This window comes from Pteropus alecto, unplaced genomic scaffold (genome assembly GCF_000325575.1).
Source record: "Pteropus alecto unplaced genomic scaffold, ASM32557v1 scaffold3, whole genome shotgun sequence".
NCBI classification, from domain to species: Eukaryota; Metazoa; Chordata; class Mammalia; order Chiroptera; family Pteropodidae; genus Pteropus; species Pteropus alecto.
This window is the reverse complement of record NW_006442484.1, coordinates 54,016,200-54,033,424: the sequence shown is the minus strand read 5'-3', so window position 1 is coordinate 54,033,424 and position 17,225 is coordinate 54,016,200.

The window sequence follows — 17,225 nt, the reverse complement described above, 5'->3', positions numbered from 1 at the left end:
GCAATCAGTTCAGGAGCCAAGCTCTGAAGTAATAGACGGTCCAAAAAAATAGAAGAAATAAAAGAGAAGGGAGGGTGATTTTATAGAACTTAAAATATAACTACAGATATAGGTTTATTGAAATGATATATTGCACCCAATGAAGGAAAACCTACTCAAGACATCCTCTATATGCACACACACACACACATGCACACACACACACACACACACACTTTTAAATACTAGTGATGAAGGGAAAATTCATAAAAGACAGGGAAGAATGTGGACGAACAAGTCACATACGGAGAGTAAAAATAAAAATGGAATTGTACATCTCAATGGCAAAAATGAAAAAATCCAGAATAAAGTTGAACGTGTAAGTCTAAGGCATGGAGAATAGCTGTTTACTTATTATAAGCCTTCAGTGCTAATTGACCTTTCAATTATGTGCCTGTAGTGCTTTGCTAAAATATAATAATTAAAATGATATAAAATATTTAATGCTTTCAGTTTCCATCTCAGGCATCAGAGAATAGTTCTAGAGTGTGAGCTAAGAGATATTGTTTTTTGTATCAATACTGACATTACTTGGTGGATGAATTTGTCACCTAATTTCTTTGGATCCAGATTTACTTATATTTAGAATGAGTGTTTTGACTAGACTGCCTAGAAGAATTCTTCCAGTTTTGGCGGATGAGAATGCTCTCTAGTTAAAAGCATCGAATAACAATATAGGGTAAGCCAAAAAATGTAAAGATATTCTGTGATTAAAAGACAAAAAGCAACATTGGCTAGGCTCTTCACTTGGCAATAATCATGTCCCTTGTAGCATAAAATGGTCATTTTCAGTGATCTGTTATATTGCTTCCAATCTATCCTCTGTTGATGCAGCTTGCCATATCCATGCCAACCACAGCTGTAACAGATTTCCTTCTTCAGTGCCTAATTCCCAAACATCAGAAGTTCCAAGTTAATACTTTGTAAGGGGCCCCATTCACTTTGGGAAATTTTATATGCCTTATAATTTGGGTTTTGCCTCCCTCAGTATTACACACATTCTAGAGAAAAATAATACATGTACTTCTGGTTTACGCTGTCACCAAAGCATTTCAAGCTCATGAAGAGTTTTGAAACAATTTCGAAAGTCTTCCACCTCTTTTTAAATTATTCTTGATAGAGATAGCAAAATTTAGTAAAGAATAAATTATTTCTAGTACCAAAATCTTTTATTTCATTCTAGAATTCATTCTAATAAGTTTCAAGCAAATCCTAAGTATCCCAAATTAATCTATTCCTGCCAACATCACTGATGATTTGCTTTTCATTCACTATGAGATAACATTGGTTAAGTCACTTATGAACCAGAGTGACTTCCGGGTTGTTATCCACATTTAATCTGGATTTTCACAAATGGTATAATTCTAATTTATTGAACTCTCTTTTTAAAGCTGCAGGTGCTCTCAAGTTAGAAGCCAAAGGAAACTGCTACTTCCTTCCTCTTAGTAAATTTTTGGAATCAAAAAGCAAAAATTTTGACTTTTCAATAATCTTACTTTTTTTTTTTTAACATGTTCCCCACTCTCAACAGAATGTTCCACAAAATTTGTAAATCACTCTAGGGAAATCACCAGAGTTTCAAAATGTGAACAGCTGTGAGCTACCTAAATGATCCATCTCACCAAGGTACTGCTACTCCAGAGATGAAGAAATTAACAATTATCCTATTTTACTCAACATATCTGCCACTGTTTATTAAGAAGGTCTTTAAAATTGCAAAACTAAAAACATATTAGGGAATTTTTTATTTTAATTTTTGCATATTCCTTTTATTTTTCTTTTACAAGCTACACACACACACACACACACACACACACACACACACACACACGGTCATTTAATTAGGAAGAAAATCTTCAAATCCAGTACATTTCACAGCTTCTCTTACCTGTACTAGTGGTCAATAAACTGTCAGACACAAAGAACTTTTAAAGATTGTGGAAGAAAAAAACAAAACACCAAACTAAATATAATAATAAGGATCACAGGATATGGCTTCAGATCAAATTGGATTTGAGCTCAATCATCCTTGGTATCCTTAATCTTCTCTTCTTTGTGAAATGATAGTGAGGGTAAATAAGAGCACACATGTAAAATACTTAGCATGGTGTTTGCTACATTGTAAGTATTCAACAAAATGGTAGCCACTGGCATTACAATGTGTCGAATATTTACTATTTCAAGATTTTAGAATAAATTTTCTTTGAGTCATACCAATTATTCAAATAAGTCAGGCAATTAAAAGTTAAAGTAGGAACTTTTAGGTAAATTTGTTTGCTGAAGTAACAATTTTATAGAATGAGAAGTGACAAGCATAAATAATAGGAAGTGGTTTTACTGTTAACGAGATAAACTGAGGAAAATGTAAAAATTACATATTTGATAATTTGAAAATTTTTAATAATTTGTTTTTGCGATAATTGCCTAAGAGGTGCTAATATTTTTAATCTGGAAACTTCTATAACATGAATACAAAAGGGTGACATCAGTGAATGTTCTTTCATTTTCTCTAATAATGTTAATTATATAACTCATCTTAAAATATTTAAGTATCTTATGTTTCTAAGAAATTTTAAGTTTAAAAATGACAATTATTCCTTCTATCTTCCCAAATATTCAGAAAGTTACACTATCATTCATGTATGAATAATATTGGAAATGTATGATTTGGATAGAAATCAGAATACAAATATATTTGAATAGGAAAATAGCTAAGCTAGTGATGATGCTTAATGTAAACTTCCTGAATATCATGCTATGTTTTCCTACCTTGTTAATACTCACTATTTTCTTTTTCTCAACGTGGAATTATGTAACTTGAGCCCCAGTAACCAATATCATTTGACTTATATTCCATATAATTTTCTTCCAAAAATATCTGAAGTAGTTTGCCAGATTAAATATTTTGCAAATTATGTTATAAAGGAGTCCAGTTTTAATAACCAGATAACTTAGGTTTCAAGTTTCAGTTCTACCAATTTCCAGTAGTATAAATCACTAAGATTCAGTTCCCTCATCTGAAAAATTAAAATAAAATCTTCTTCACAGAGTTAAAGAAAATATTTAAAAACATATAACATATTTCTGGGAAAATGCCAGTCATCAATAATGTTACTTTTCTTTCTCAGCTTACCCTGAAACAGAACAGACTCTCATCAGCACTACTAGATATTGTTAAGTACTTAAAGAGAAACTAATCAATACAACTTTAAATTGTTTGTTTTTATGCTTCCTTAGAATTAATCAAAAAAAAAAGTCTCCAATTATATTTTCATTTTCGGAATATCCACAAATACCATTGTTGAGGAAGCGATACCCGATGGAGGAAATTGGACGCTCAGACAACTTTGTTAGAGGAAGGAGAATTTAATATCGGAGAGTGTGGGGCTTTCAACAGACCCAAAGCATGAATTCCCCTTGGTTAGATTTCTTATATACACTTGCAGTTCCATGTGAGGGGCGCATGATTCCTTTGTCTGAGGTTTCACGTGTGCTTCATGACTCAGGATGGGACGGGGAGCTTTGGATGGGGGCTGCAAGGGGGGAAGAATTTTTAGACCACTGGTCCTACAGGTAGTTTGTTTCGTAGAACCCCTGACTTTGGCATTATCAGCACCATTATAGGATTCTTGAACAGAGAGATGGCACATTAAGGCTATAAGTAGGAAGCAACACTTATTAATGCCAGCATCTGCTCAGTGGATTCCTATCCAAAGGCTGAGCCCTGATTGTAACATAATAAGCAATTTTACAGTCTTGTCATTCCTACACAGCTACAGAGATAAGGAAGGACATTAGTTGGTTGGCAAGCCATGAATCAACAGATGTGAGCTAGAGAGTCCTTGAGGTGGGGAAGGTAGCTATGGGAAAACATGTTAGCTGGAGAGTCCTGGAAGGGGGAGAAAGGGCAGTTAGGAATGGGCTTTAACTAGCGGAGTAGGTCATGTCTGCAGGCCCTTTCTCTTGCACCCTTTCAGATGCCTCCTCTCCTCTTGCACCATGAGAAATAAATTTTAAGGATATCATATATAAGGGGCCATTTTTAACACTCTGGACATTAACTTCAACTAATAATTTTGCCAAAAGACATAGAAATATTTTCTAGGAAAAGCTGTTGTACTTGCCTCCTCATTCTAACCCTATCGCCCTAGCCCCACCCAGCCACACCAGAACAAAGCATAAAACTTGATTTGGATTTCATGACCCAATGCAAATAGAGTGAAATGCAATTCCTTATCACAGTTTACATGGCCCTACATCCTAAATCCTGATGCATTCTTGCTTTCTTGTCTCCAGAATCTGCAAATAATCTAGGTGCAACACTTGAACAGGTTTGGTTTACTTGGAATAGTCTTCCTAGGAAACTGTTTTGGTGCCCCTCTCACAAGCCCTTTATTGAGCTGGTGCATTCATTCCCCAGTTGCTGTGAGGACTGGCTGCTCATGGCTCCCAGGTGCATCTTTCAAACTGCCCTCAGCTGATGGTAGTTACTTTCTCTAGAAATAATATTTCCCATTTCTAGAATGGTCACACAGTGACTGACTATCAAGGAGCTACTAAAAAAAGATTCCCTTGCATCAGAGGAGGACAACTCTAACATGCAATTTATACTCTGGATCCCCGCTCGTATGAATTAGGCCAAATCCAGATTTCACCTGAGATCATACGGTTGGTTGCTCACCTCATTCTTCCCAATCCTGTTTCATTCCATTCCTTACCCCCGCTTTCCTAAAGTATAAAGAGCATTCTCTCAATAATCATGAGCACCCAAATCCTTCTCTCAAACTCTGCTTCTGGGAAGCCCTACCAAGGAAAGACTTGTTTCTAACTTATGGACACCTCATACTCGTAGGCTTTTAGACTTCAGAGTAATTATTACTTTCAGAGAAAATGCTCTTCTAAAAGAAATAGATTGTCCCTCCATCCTGCCTTCCTATCTACTCAGTCATTACCTCTTTCAGTCACTGAACACATGGCTTCCTAGCAATCTGAGTATTTGAACAATATAAGCAAACGTGAGCATTGTTTTCTAAATGTGTACTTGCAAGTAGAAAGTGAATTTCTTGAGAGCAGAAACAAGTCCTGATTATCAAACTTTGTATTCCTACTATCTACCCAAACACATGGCACAAATAATGTGTGTTTAATGGATGACTATGGTTCCAAAACTTTGCTTTCTCATAATACAAATGTTTATAGAGGTAGATCTTGGAGGTAATATGTGCCCAAATACTGCCTCTCTCAAATGGCAGCTGTGTTAAACTAAAGCAGAATTATAGCTACTTAATGATTGATTTTTTCTAACATACAGTGATAGAACAAACATTTTTTTCATGTTTGAATGTAATGAGGGCTTTGTTTAGCAGGTGTGAGACACTTCTCAGTCTATTATGAACTTTTGAAGATCTGACCAGATACATAAAAATTAGTCTACTTTAGTCGAGCCAAGGTCTTCAGAATTGTCTAGATTTAGATCATTTCAAATATTTATGTATATATTGAAAGACAAAAAAAGTCATTTTAATTTGCAATTTTTAACATATATTTTAAAATTTATTTAATGATTGTTTGCCTTTGCATCTAATATTTTCTGAAGCACATATTTCTTCACCATGTGTAAATTGATACTTTAATTGTGCAGTCTACAATAAGTATCTGCACATATAACTCCAGTTATGTGTATCAAAATATTTTCTTAGTAATCTTCACTAGTTGTTTGGATTTTTTTCTTCATTCTGGAAAAAAATTTATTATGATTTCAGTTAGCGACTTTTTGTAATTTGATAATGTTCAACACTAGATGGCAGGATGAGACTATAGATACCCAAATCCTCAAAGCTAAATACAAAAAGGATCTGATACTTTCTCAAGGTGTTAAGAATTCTTAAGCAAATACATTGTATTATCTTTACTATATGCATTATATATAATTCTACATTCCTTTGTATTTAAAAACTTGCACTGTATGTAATAGTGATATTAAACATGAATGAATGAAATGAAAAATAGAAATTGCTAATATTTTTTATAAATTATATAAGTATGACAATAGGTGAATAAAATAGTCTCTACTGGGAAAATATACTATTTGGCATCTTTAGAATTTAATGATTGAAATTTCAAGCAAAGTATGAGACAATCATTTAATCAAATGCTACTTAGGTCAAAATGCATAAACTCAAAAGTTTATTTCACAATCCAGATTGATATTCATCAAATAAGTATTTCAAAATAAATACATATTCAGAGATGAAAAGGGAATCTTTTTCAACGCCAACTAAAACTAGCCTAGAAATAGGAAGACTATTTTAAACTTTTCTGGGAAAGGAGATTTGAATTTCCCAAAAGAATTATTCACTCATTCTCAATGTTTATGTACCACTTGTGACTGCAGTATGGATAAGTATGGCTAGAGTGACCATATGTAATTTTTCATCCAAACAAGGACACTTTTGAGCATGGAAATATAAACTGGGACTGCCATAGCAAACTGGGGCATATGATCACTCTAATTAAGGGTTTTTACCCTGAGGAAGTTCGTTTTGTACCCTCATTTAAGTGAGCATTTATAAATTTGTTGTATTTATAAATTAATTTTTAATTAGTCCATGACATATCATATTTGCCAGTGATAGCTTTTTATAATTCCAGTAGCAGGTACTCCCTTTGGGGGCAGAGAGGCTGAAACACTCGTGAATATCTATAAGGAAATAATAAGTTCCTTAGAAAAGGCAAATCTATAACTCAATATGAATCAATGAACAAAGTAGGCAAATTTTTAGCCAATAGTTTCTGATATGTTGTTTGACTCTTTGGGGGAAACATATTATATAACACTAAAAGAAATACTATAAAGAGGCTAGTAAAATAGATTTATTTACCTATATATGGATCTGATATAATGTTACTCATTTCAAATTTAGTTTTCTGCTCTTTTCAAATTCATATTCATTGTAAATATTTTAAGATACTATGATTTCTCTCAGTGATAAATTATGTGCATGATTATAGTGAAAAATCAGCCCTTTTGTTTTAAAAATAGAAAACAGCACATTCACTCTCAACTAGATAGCAGGACAGTTCGTATATTTTTTTTAACTTCTACCATAACTAGTACAGTATCTAGCTCAAATTATAAACTTGATCACTACATATTAAATAATTGAAAGTATTTTCAATCTGTTCTGGAAAAATATTATTATACACATGAAATACATAAGGCTGAATTAACGTATTGATTAATGCCACACTGTCTAAGAATCACCTCATTGATAATTGAAATATTTTTATTTTGTTTTATTGCATTTTCGCAAATATTTGCTTTCATGTTTTATTGTGTACATGAGGAGTTTGCACTGTCCATCTTTTCACTCATATCAGCGACTCCTGGAAGTGCTCATGCCATTTATTTCATCTAGAGTTTATAAAATGGCAATTCTTAAGGATCTGATTAGTGGAATATGGTTTGCCTGTTATTTATAAATAAAACTTATAGATGATGCTGATAAAAATTATCCAAGAGTCTTCATGGATTATAACCATGTGCCTAATCAATAATTTTAATACAAATACTATAACTTCTCTAAGCTTTCCCAGTTAGTATAGTACTTGATTATGGTAAGAAAGAGCATTCATTTACGATTTTAAGAATTTTATGACATAAATTCAAAGCATAGATTTGTTTTTCATTCGCTAGACTTTTCCATTGTTGGGCAAATGAAATCAGTCAATCTTTGGGAAAACATACTAACACTTTTGCAAACTTATTGGAAACAGTTTTAATTTTTCATAACTTAAATCCAAAAGCTATATATTGATCTTTTTCTAGGGGATCAGGTATCTTTCAGATATTATACCAAGCATGGGAAATGAGAAGATATGAACAGTGATGATTCAGGTATTAAAATCTAGTATTTTAAGATAGGAGCACCAAGACCTAAAATATTTTATCAAAGATTACACTAGAAAGTATCAGAAGCAGGACTGGAATTTCATGTTCTGTGGTCCAATCCCAGTGCTTTCCACTTCTTTTTTAGTGGTTCCCTAAGCAGCGTGCTCTCTCCACAGCAGAATTTAGCAAAGCTTTCACTTGGGACTATCCACACTGGCATTCTGATTAAAGAGGCATTGTTTGTGGAGCCACTCATAATATGCATCATTGACTTTTTTTCTCATGTACTGAAGGAAATAGCTCAAAATAAAGCACATCTCAGCAGTTTCCCAAGGCAAAGCAAAACAAATCCTAACTGGGAATACAATATTCCATAACATGGCAGTTTAACTCCTTAGTAATTTTCTATCTCCTAGTAACCAAATAGATATAACTCAGTTTCTTACAAGTCTTCTCTATAATTAATAGAGAATAGTATATATCCTATTTTTTATATCTTTGAATTTTTATTGACTTTGATCTGATTGATCTTAAAATCAAAGATTATGTAATAAGTTTCTTCCATGGATCCAGGTAATAAAAATGTCAACAGGAGCATAGTGCTTCAGAAACATGACATCTCTTTAATTTGTGTTGTCTTGTCCCCCTTTGTTAGTCTACAAGGAATGTGAGCATCTCATTTTGTTCCAGAATTACAGTAACTTACCAATTTCTCAGTGACATTGATCCTAATTTACTAAAAATGAATTATCACAATATCTTAATTATTTCTAAAGGTTACATAACTTGTTGATTCAAAGTCTTAGAGATATTAGTAATTTTATACATTATATGATCCATCTCTTTTAGTTTACAGATGAGACAACTGATGCTCAGATAAATTGACTTTTAATGCTGTTTAGTTTTCAGGAATTAAAATCATTATTGTATCGTCACGCATTTACCATATTATCAAAAACTAGTGCATGTCGATTTTAAAACTTTCTTCCTTGATCATTTCCAATGATTTGTTAAACACATAGAAAATAAAATTATGCTTACTGTTGAATTGGACATCTGAAACTTACTGGATTTTGTTAACCAATGTCACCATAATAAAAATAAATAAATAAATAGATAGATAGATAAATAAATAAATAAATAAATAAACCTACGTTTTGGGACAAAACTTCAAAAAATTAATGTATGTTTCATATTTTAAATTGTTATATAATACTATGCTAATTAATTACATGCATTTTTGTTAAGGCCATTTTAAGGCGTAAATAAGTACAAATTATTTATTAATAGATCATAATTAAGTCAAATATTTACAAACATGTACAAATATTTTAAATTAATGAATATGCTCTCAAAAGGTTATTTCCTCTAATATATAGTTATATACAATGAAAAATAATTCTATATGTGTATATGTATACACACGATGGTTTTGTTTATGAGAAATACATACTAATGTCATGAACAATTTTATTATTCCCTGGAAAACTGATCAGAGAATAGCTCTGATTTATTAGAGCTCTAAATTAATTAGTTGAATCACATAATTAATTACGATGGATACGTTTATTAATGTTCTATGTTCATTTATGAAGAAAGACATGTTAAATAAAAAATTTCCTTGGATACTTTGTAAAGTATGATTCAACACACACACACACACACACACACCCCCCTAACTCCTTTAATTCTTTGAACAGAATATTATATTCAGATTTCCTTCAAATCACAGGCAGCTCTGTTTGGCAAGTTCTAACAGAACTCAGTCAAGGTGAAATCCAGCCAGTTTTTGCTGCTAACAATGTATTCATACAGCATATGATCTGTCTGTTCAGGCTGCTTCTTGCTTTTGTCTCAGAATAAGAATGGAGTGCTGCTTTCCTAGGGTATGCTATTTGAGAAAGAAAGTAACTTAACACTAACTGCAGGCGGGGTCAGAGTGATGTAACAGGAAGCTCTGATGTTTCCCTTCTGCTGCTGAGCACATACAATGTGACAACACTTCCAATCTACTCAGAACAACCCTTTCTCTCCAGCAGAGTGTCACCTCCTGCTTAAGGATCATCAAGCTCTGCTCACTGGACCTCACCCTGCCTACAGGCTCACATTGCAAGGCTTAAACTCTTCCCCACCTTGCCAGGGGGTAAATATCTTCTGCCGGAATCTTAGAAAATCAAATTCCATCCTAAGAATAATTCACCAAGAATTTCCTTAGGAGCTGTGCTGGGTAAGTACATTATTTAAAATAAATGTATTTATTCTGAGTAGTACTTCATGCAGTTTGACCATGTTTCTACTACAGTTTAGTGACATTTAAATAATCTTGAAACATATCCTCATTTATTTCATATTAGAGGAACTACAGTATATTACCCCAAAATATATACAAAATCTTTTACTACTAGACAATATTATATACAGTGATAGTCTAGAAAATAAATCTAGCAAGTAATAAAAATCTAAATGGATTAAAAGGCGTACTGCTGAACAAATATCTTAATCAGGAAACAATACCTTTTAAAATTAGCTCTACCATTAGCTAAGCTTGAGTTTTGACAGCTGGAAAACATTTTTCTCCCTGGGAAGGCTCTTTAAACTTCCATATAATCAGTATTCCAAGAAAGAGGTGAAAGAATAACTGCTTATGGGGTCACAGAGTCTCACTTCTGTAGTTGAATGCTATGGAGTACATAAAGAAAAGTAATCACTTTGGATTTATTATACTTGTCTTCTATTTGTTTTTCGCCTCTATTTATTTATCTCTAACTATTGAACTAATGGAATTTTCATTGTCCGTTGTTGCCAGATGTGTTTAAACATCTCTTTTGCTAACTCTGAACTGTTTCCACAGTATAGGATAATGGGGTTGGTTACAAAGGGAAAAAAACAACTAGAGGTGAGAAAATATTGAGATTTCTATATTAACTCTAATTTCAAATCTCTGTGTTACTTCAATTTGTCTGGTATCCCTCTGCATTCTTTTGAGGGGATGATGTGATATTGAGATAACTGTCGATAAAGAAAAGTACAAAGTTTTCCCAAATGAGTGTGTCAGATTATTAAACAGAGAAATTAAAGTGTGTATTTTAAAAGAAAGAATTTTTAGGATAAAACTTACTGAAATGTAGAGATGAAACATCTGTTAATGAATGCTTCTTTCAACAGTACAGACTGTCCTGGACACTAAAAAACTATTGTCTACTTCATAAATTGTTGGTATAGAGCTATCATAACTTTGTTGCTAAGAAAAAGTAGATGTCAGATGGGTTCAATTATATTGGTTGACATAATTTGCATATATTTTCTTACCTAAGTGAAATTATACTCTGAAAAATGTCCTTTAGTGGAGAAATCCTGTACTAATCACACATAATCCAGCACATTAACAGTGGATTGACTACAAACTCATTCCAAGTAACGCCTTGATAATTTTCTACTCATTCTTTCCCCAAAATTTCTCTAAGTAATTTCTTCAATTAAGTCTTATTTTTGTGATTCTTTAAAAATACTGTGGCTGATTTCCCACCTCATTTCTATTATTAATTATATTAAATTCCCAGGCACATGGGTAGAAATGGAAAAAGTGTTTTTAGAATGTGACCTTGTAAATTGCCATTAGATAATTAGAAAAGGAAATGGAAAGAACATATTAAATGCCTAATTAAATGCCTTGGGTTAGTAACAAAAATTAAAATAGCATTATTTTTAATTTAGATTATCTTCTTAGGAGATATTATATTAACATCATGTTTTATAACAAGAAACATCCCAAACTTCTCTAATTTTATTTAATTGCTAATCAAAACCCCAAATTTTCTTGCAAATTTTAATTAAATTTTTATAACTCAATAGTATGGATTATCATCTTTAATTTTTTTAATACTATTGAAAAACACTAGCCAATGAATATTGAGGGTCATTAGACAGGAAGTTATTATTTGAGGTAATAATGTCTGATATTAACATTTTAAATGTTTGAAAGTTTGAAATAAAAATCCATACTATTATAATCTGGTGTTTGCTTTTTTTAATGATAAGAGAATGTCAGAACATCAATGTATGCTTTCAGCCATAAAGAATTAATTTATTTTTTTAGATGATATTTCACTGTAGCATCATAAAATCAATGCACAGAGTCTAAGGCTAGTTCTAAATATGTAAAATATTTACATAGAATTGAGAAATTACATGAAAAATGTGAGCTGCAATATTCAATCATCTTTCAGAAATATGTTTGGTTATTGCTACAAGGTCTTTTTCAGAAATATGTCTAGCACATACCAAAATGTTATTATATTAGTTAAAATATGTAAATTTTTAGAATATACTAAAACCATTTACTTTGAAAAAATAGAATAACAAAAATAAAAAGAAATTAAAACTGGGTTTGTAATTTAAAATATTATATTAAAGAATAACCAAGGTATATATACTTTACTCACTGGTGATGAGGTTTAAATGGAGTCAACACCCTAGCCTACTTATGAGAACCTCTACATTCATATGTATTTTACTATTATTTTTTCATGCATAACAGAAGTTTGAATTTCAGTAAAAAATTCAAAATAATATTATGACAAAAAGTTTACCTCATATGCTTTGTTATGTGGAAAAATTCTTTAATAAACATAAAAAAACTCACAAGACATTAATTAATATCATTATTATATATGTCAAACTCAGATCAAATTATAACAATATATTATTTTCAATTTTTATCTACATGGTTAAAATTTGACAGTAACTAAATTTTTAAGGATTGTCTTAGAACTTCAGAGAAATATTAGCAAAATAATTTTTCAAGTATCAAAATATAAATTCACTAGGAAAAACTTATTTCCTACTCTGTATGACTTTGAATGCAATTTGAAAAAATAATTGTATTTTGAGATATAATGATCGCGGTGTCACTTTTCAGAAAACAAATATATTTAAAGAATATTGTTTGAAGTCTTTGGTTTTATTCCTTATCTTTGTTTAGGATTCAGAGAAACTTTTAACTCATAAACATAAACTGTTCATTGTGATGGTGTTAAAGAAAGATGCTGAAAGAGTCAAGTTTGTAGCACCTCTTACTTCTCTACCCAATCAGATTGTCAGAGAACACACTTAAAATGGAAAATCAATACACAGCTATTTAAAACATTTGTTTGTGTCTGGTTTTGAAGTCCATCCGTGAACTCTAAATGTTTGCAATCTCTCAGAGAAGCTCTCTTTTCTACCAAAGTACTTCTACCATGCTGCGCCATTAAATAATTTCAAGAAGTCCTCTCATTTAATGTCAGAAAATATTCTGATGCAATTAGGTGGAAAATAAAAACATCAGAAATATAAGATCAAGTCTGCATACTAACCAGATATCTCAGTCATTTCTCTATTTAGTCAACATAGACAACCATTCCTGACCGAATGCTTTCATCAATAGGAGTTATGCAACTCAAAATATCTAGATAGTTTTCACACTTTCATTTTAGTTTAACTAATAAGTTGGTTTATAATTTTAAAGATATATAGTCTTAGTTTAAAGTATAAAACTGAAGAAATAATAAGTAAAATATATTTAATTGTAAAATGTGGAATATAAATATTGAGCCAGAGTGATTTGAAAAAAAAAAACTTATAAAGTAGATATGTGACAATTAAATCAACAAATCCATTTATATAATAGAAAATATATTTTTATACATTCTATTGCAATTCCAATTTAAATGGAAAAGCCCTCAATAAAACCAGATAATTTTGATGTCTAATTAGGATTATAATATTGTTCATGAAATCAGATTAGATCAAATAATCTCTGAATTTTCCCATATTTGAGAAATCTCAAAATCAAATTAATTTATTTTTTTAATTTAACAAGTTATATGAAAAAAGAAATGAATTTAATATTTTAAAACACAAGTCTTACTTTCTATTATTAAAAAAATAAAATAGAGTCACTGGTAGCAAACTGAGTTAAATTCCATGTTTATGTTACTAGAATTATCAGACAATAAGTTGCAAATATTTTTCTAGAACATATTTCTTCCTTTTTTCCTTAAATTATTTTGTTTATTTGAAAGATACAGTATTATGCAAAACTAACCCATCAATATATTATTGTTTTCAAAAGTGGTCACAACAGTGTATTCATTTTTAAAATGTAAAACAAAGTTTATCGTCTTATTCCCTCGTGGTTTTAAATTAAAGTACATTAAGTTTTTTACCTTACTACAATTAAAAGGACAAAGATCTGAAATCAACCCAACATAAATCTAAATAAATAAATAACACCTATAGTATTGAGGCTGTAGCTCTATACCTTATTGAGGTAGTTATATGAAACCCAGTTTTCAGAGAAATCTTATTCCCCTTAACATGAAACATTTTTTTAATTTAAAAAGGTAATATAGCATAAACTTTGATGTAAAACTAGTTATTTCTTTATTAGTTCTAGGTTCACCTGAGCTCAATTGTGTTTCTCATGAAACCATAGTGACCTCTGAGCATGTCATTTGGTATATTAAATAGGAATGATATGGTTAAAAAGCAACTAGATTGCTTATGAGTGCCTCTCTCTTTATTGTTTAGTCTCATGGAAGATTATTAGCATATTCATGAGCACACAGGCTTAGTTATATCAATCAAAACTAAGATAAATTGGTCTCATATCCAAGTACTGATTTCATAAATTTTAAAAATGACTATTAATTTGAACCCCTGTCCATTGATTAAACTGAGATCAATTGTTATGCAGATATTTTGTGCACAAACTCAATTTTGCCTCCCTTCAAAGGATAATTTGAAGGGAAAATTAAAACTCTGGTAAATATTAGAGAAAAACAAATAATATAACAGAAAATAAGGAGGATTAAAACTATGAGAAGAGAATGTGATCAATAGAAAACTGATTTTTTTGTGTGTGTGTGGGGGGGTGTTAATTCCATAGTTATTTTCAAATGTGAGGTAAAATAAGGGACTTGCTTTTACTTAGATAATGGAAATCTAATATCAGAGTAATAGGTTTAAATGTTTTATCAATCAATCTACATATCTCTTCTTTAAAAATTTACTTTCAATGAAAATTTGTGGTTTTAAATCTTCTTTAAAAACATGCCAATATACTTTATTAGCCAAGGCAAAAAATATAACTGATAACATTTTTGTTATAGAAATTTAGGTATAATTGTTTGAAGCAATGGAGTACACTTTAGACAGAACTCATATCATATGTAGTAAAGACATTGCTACGTTTTAAATGTGTTAAATGCAATTTCCTTAAACTCTCAGTAAACAAACTAAAATATCTGGGGACTTGTCACATTTATTTGGGTATACATATTTATCCTCAGCTTTATCCACTGGGCCTTGACATTATTAGATGAAGGATGCATTATTGGACTTACATATCTTAATATATCTGAGGACAAAAAACTTTTTTTTTTTGCCTCAAACAGGAGAGTTTGTCTTCCTTACTCGAGCACTCTCTCCTGAAGTCAGAAGTAGGTGAACCTTCCATACTTACTCATACAAAAGAACCCCTTTTTAAAGGGTGGCTTGCTGCTGCTGAGATTATTTAGCTTATTTCTCTGAAAGTTTGCCATGTGCCATGTACATTATTAATTACTCATGTATAATCTGATTTAAGCTTCCCTAAAGCACTAGGGGATATTATCATTATCTTTGTTTGCAGTTGAGAAACTCCAAACTGAGGCACAGAGATCTTAAGTAACATGCCAAGGTCACATAGCTACCAAGTGACAGAGCCAGGACTTGAATCCTAGCCATCTGGCTCCAGAGCTCATGCTCCTAACCACCCACTTTCCAATTGGTGGCTAGTATCTAGTCATCCCTAGTGTGAATGAATGCTCTTCCCAGATCCTTAGGTTAAAGTACAGAATGTGCCATTGTATCGAAACAATGATAAAGTAATTAATCTCAGGTTCCCAGGTTAGTCCAGGAGTTTATGTGCTCAGCAAGAATTTTTTTTTTTTATGTTTTTGTTTCCCATTTCTTTCTTATCAATTGCAAAAAAAAAAAAAAAGAAAGAAAAACTAAAAAGAAAAAAGCAATTAAAAGTATAAACTATATTACCAAAGTGCATCTTAATGGACTTTGGATTCAGGTCATCCACATATGAACCCCAAATTCACCACTTATTAGTTCCCTTTTCTCACTTAGAAAATGGTAGTGATAATCAGAATACTTATAAGATTTTTTGAGGAATCCACAAAATTATACATGGGAAATACTTGGCACGGCACTTGGCACTTGGTGTTCAGCAAATTTTAGTGCTTATTATAAATCTTTTGTGAACAGGGCTGAGGACACAACTTGCTTCTATGCAGAAGCTCATTCCACAATCAATATACAGACAGACAATTAGAATACATCCTGTTCATAAGACAGGGAGAGTGAGCAAGTGTGGTCTGTAACTAAGTTTTTAGAGTGATCACACTTTTGCCATCATGTAATATATACTAGATTCTAATAAAACTGGTATTGTTAATCACCATTTCTATAGAACTTGAGCGTCTAAAAACTATTTTCATACTGACGATTTAAAAAGGTATGTTAAACATAAATTATTTTTTTCTTTTTTTACACATGAAATTAATGAAGTTCATGATGTGCCAAAGTCAAACAATTATCATTAACAAAGTTCTGATTTTAACTTATGTCTACCGTGACCCTAAATCCTATTTGTTGAACTATTGAATATATTATATATTAGACCCCTTATTACTCATACTGTACAAAGTCGAATGAGAATAATGATCCACCAAATATAAATTCATTTTTTAACACAAGATAATAATAGGCTTATTTATGTTGTTTATTTGAATTTTATAGAACACAGCACATTAAAGAGAAATTTAGATATGTCTAGAAATTTTTAGTTTTAACTACTGTAGCAGCTGCAGAACCTCAGAATTAAGGGAACATTAAAAATGATCGAATTAAACTCAATTTGTAGGATACCAAAATTTTGGTGGCTGTTTTTTTTTTTGCGAAAATGTCTTTATTACAAGGACATCTTACTACTGCCTAATGGTAGATACTTATATTTTCTTATGTGTTATATTTCAAAAATATCATAAAGGGTACCTGTACAACAAGATGGTAAACATCCATTTAGGTTTTGGTTTAAGATAATTGATTCTAAAATTTTGCTTTTGAACATTTTACGAAGTAGGGCCCACACTTGGAATGTACTGAAAACTATAAACTCTTTCTCCAAGAAAAATAAACACTATTTTGCATTTACAGAGTCACATTTGCATATAGCTGCATAAGTTTCATGGGATCTCCCTTT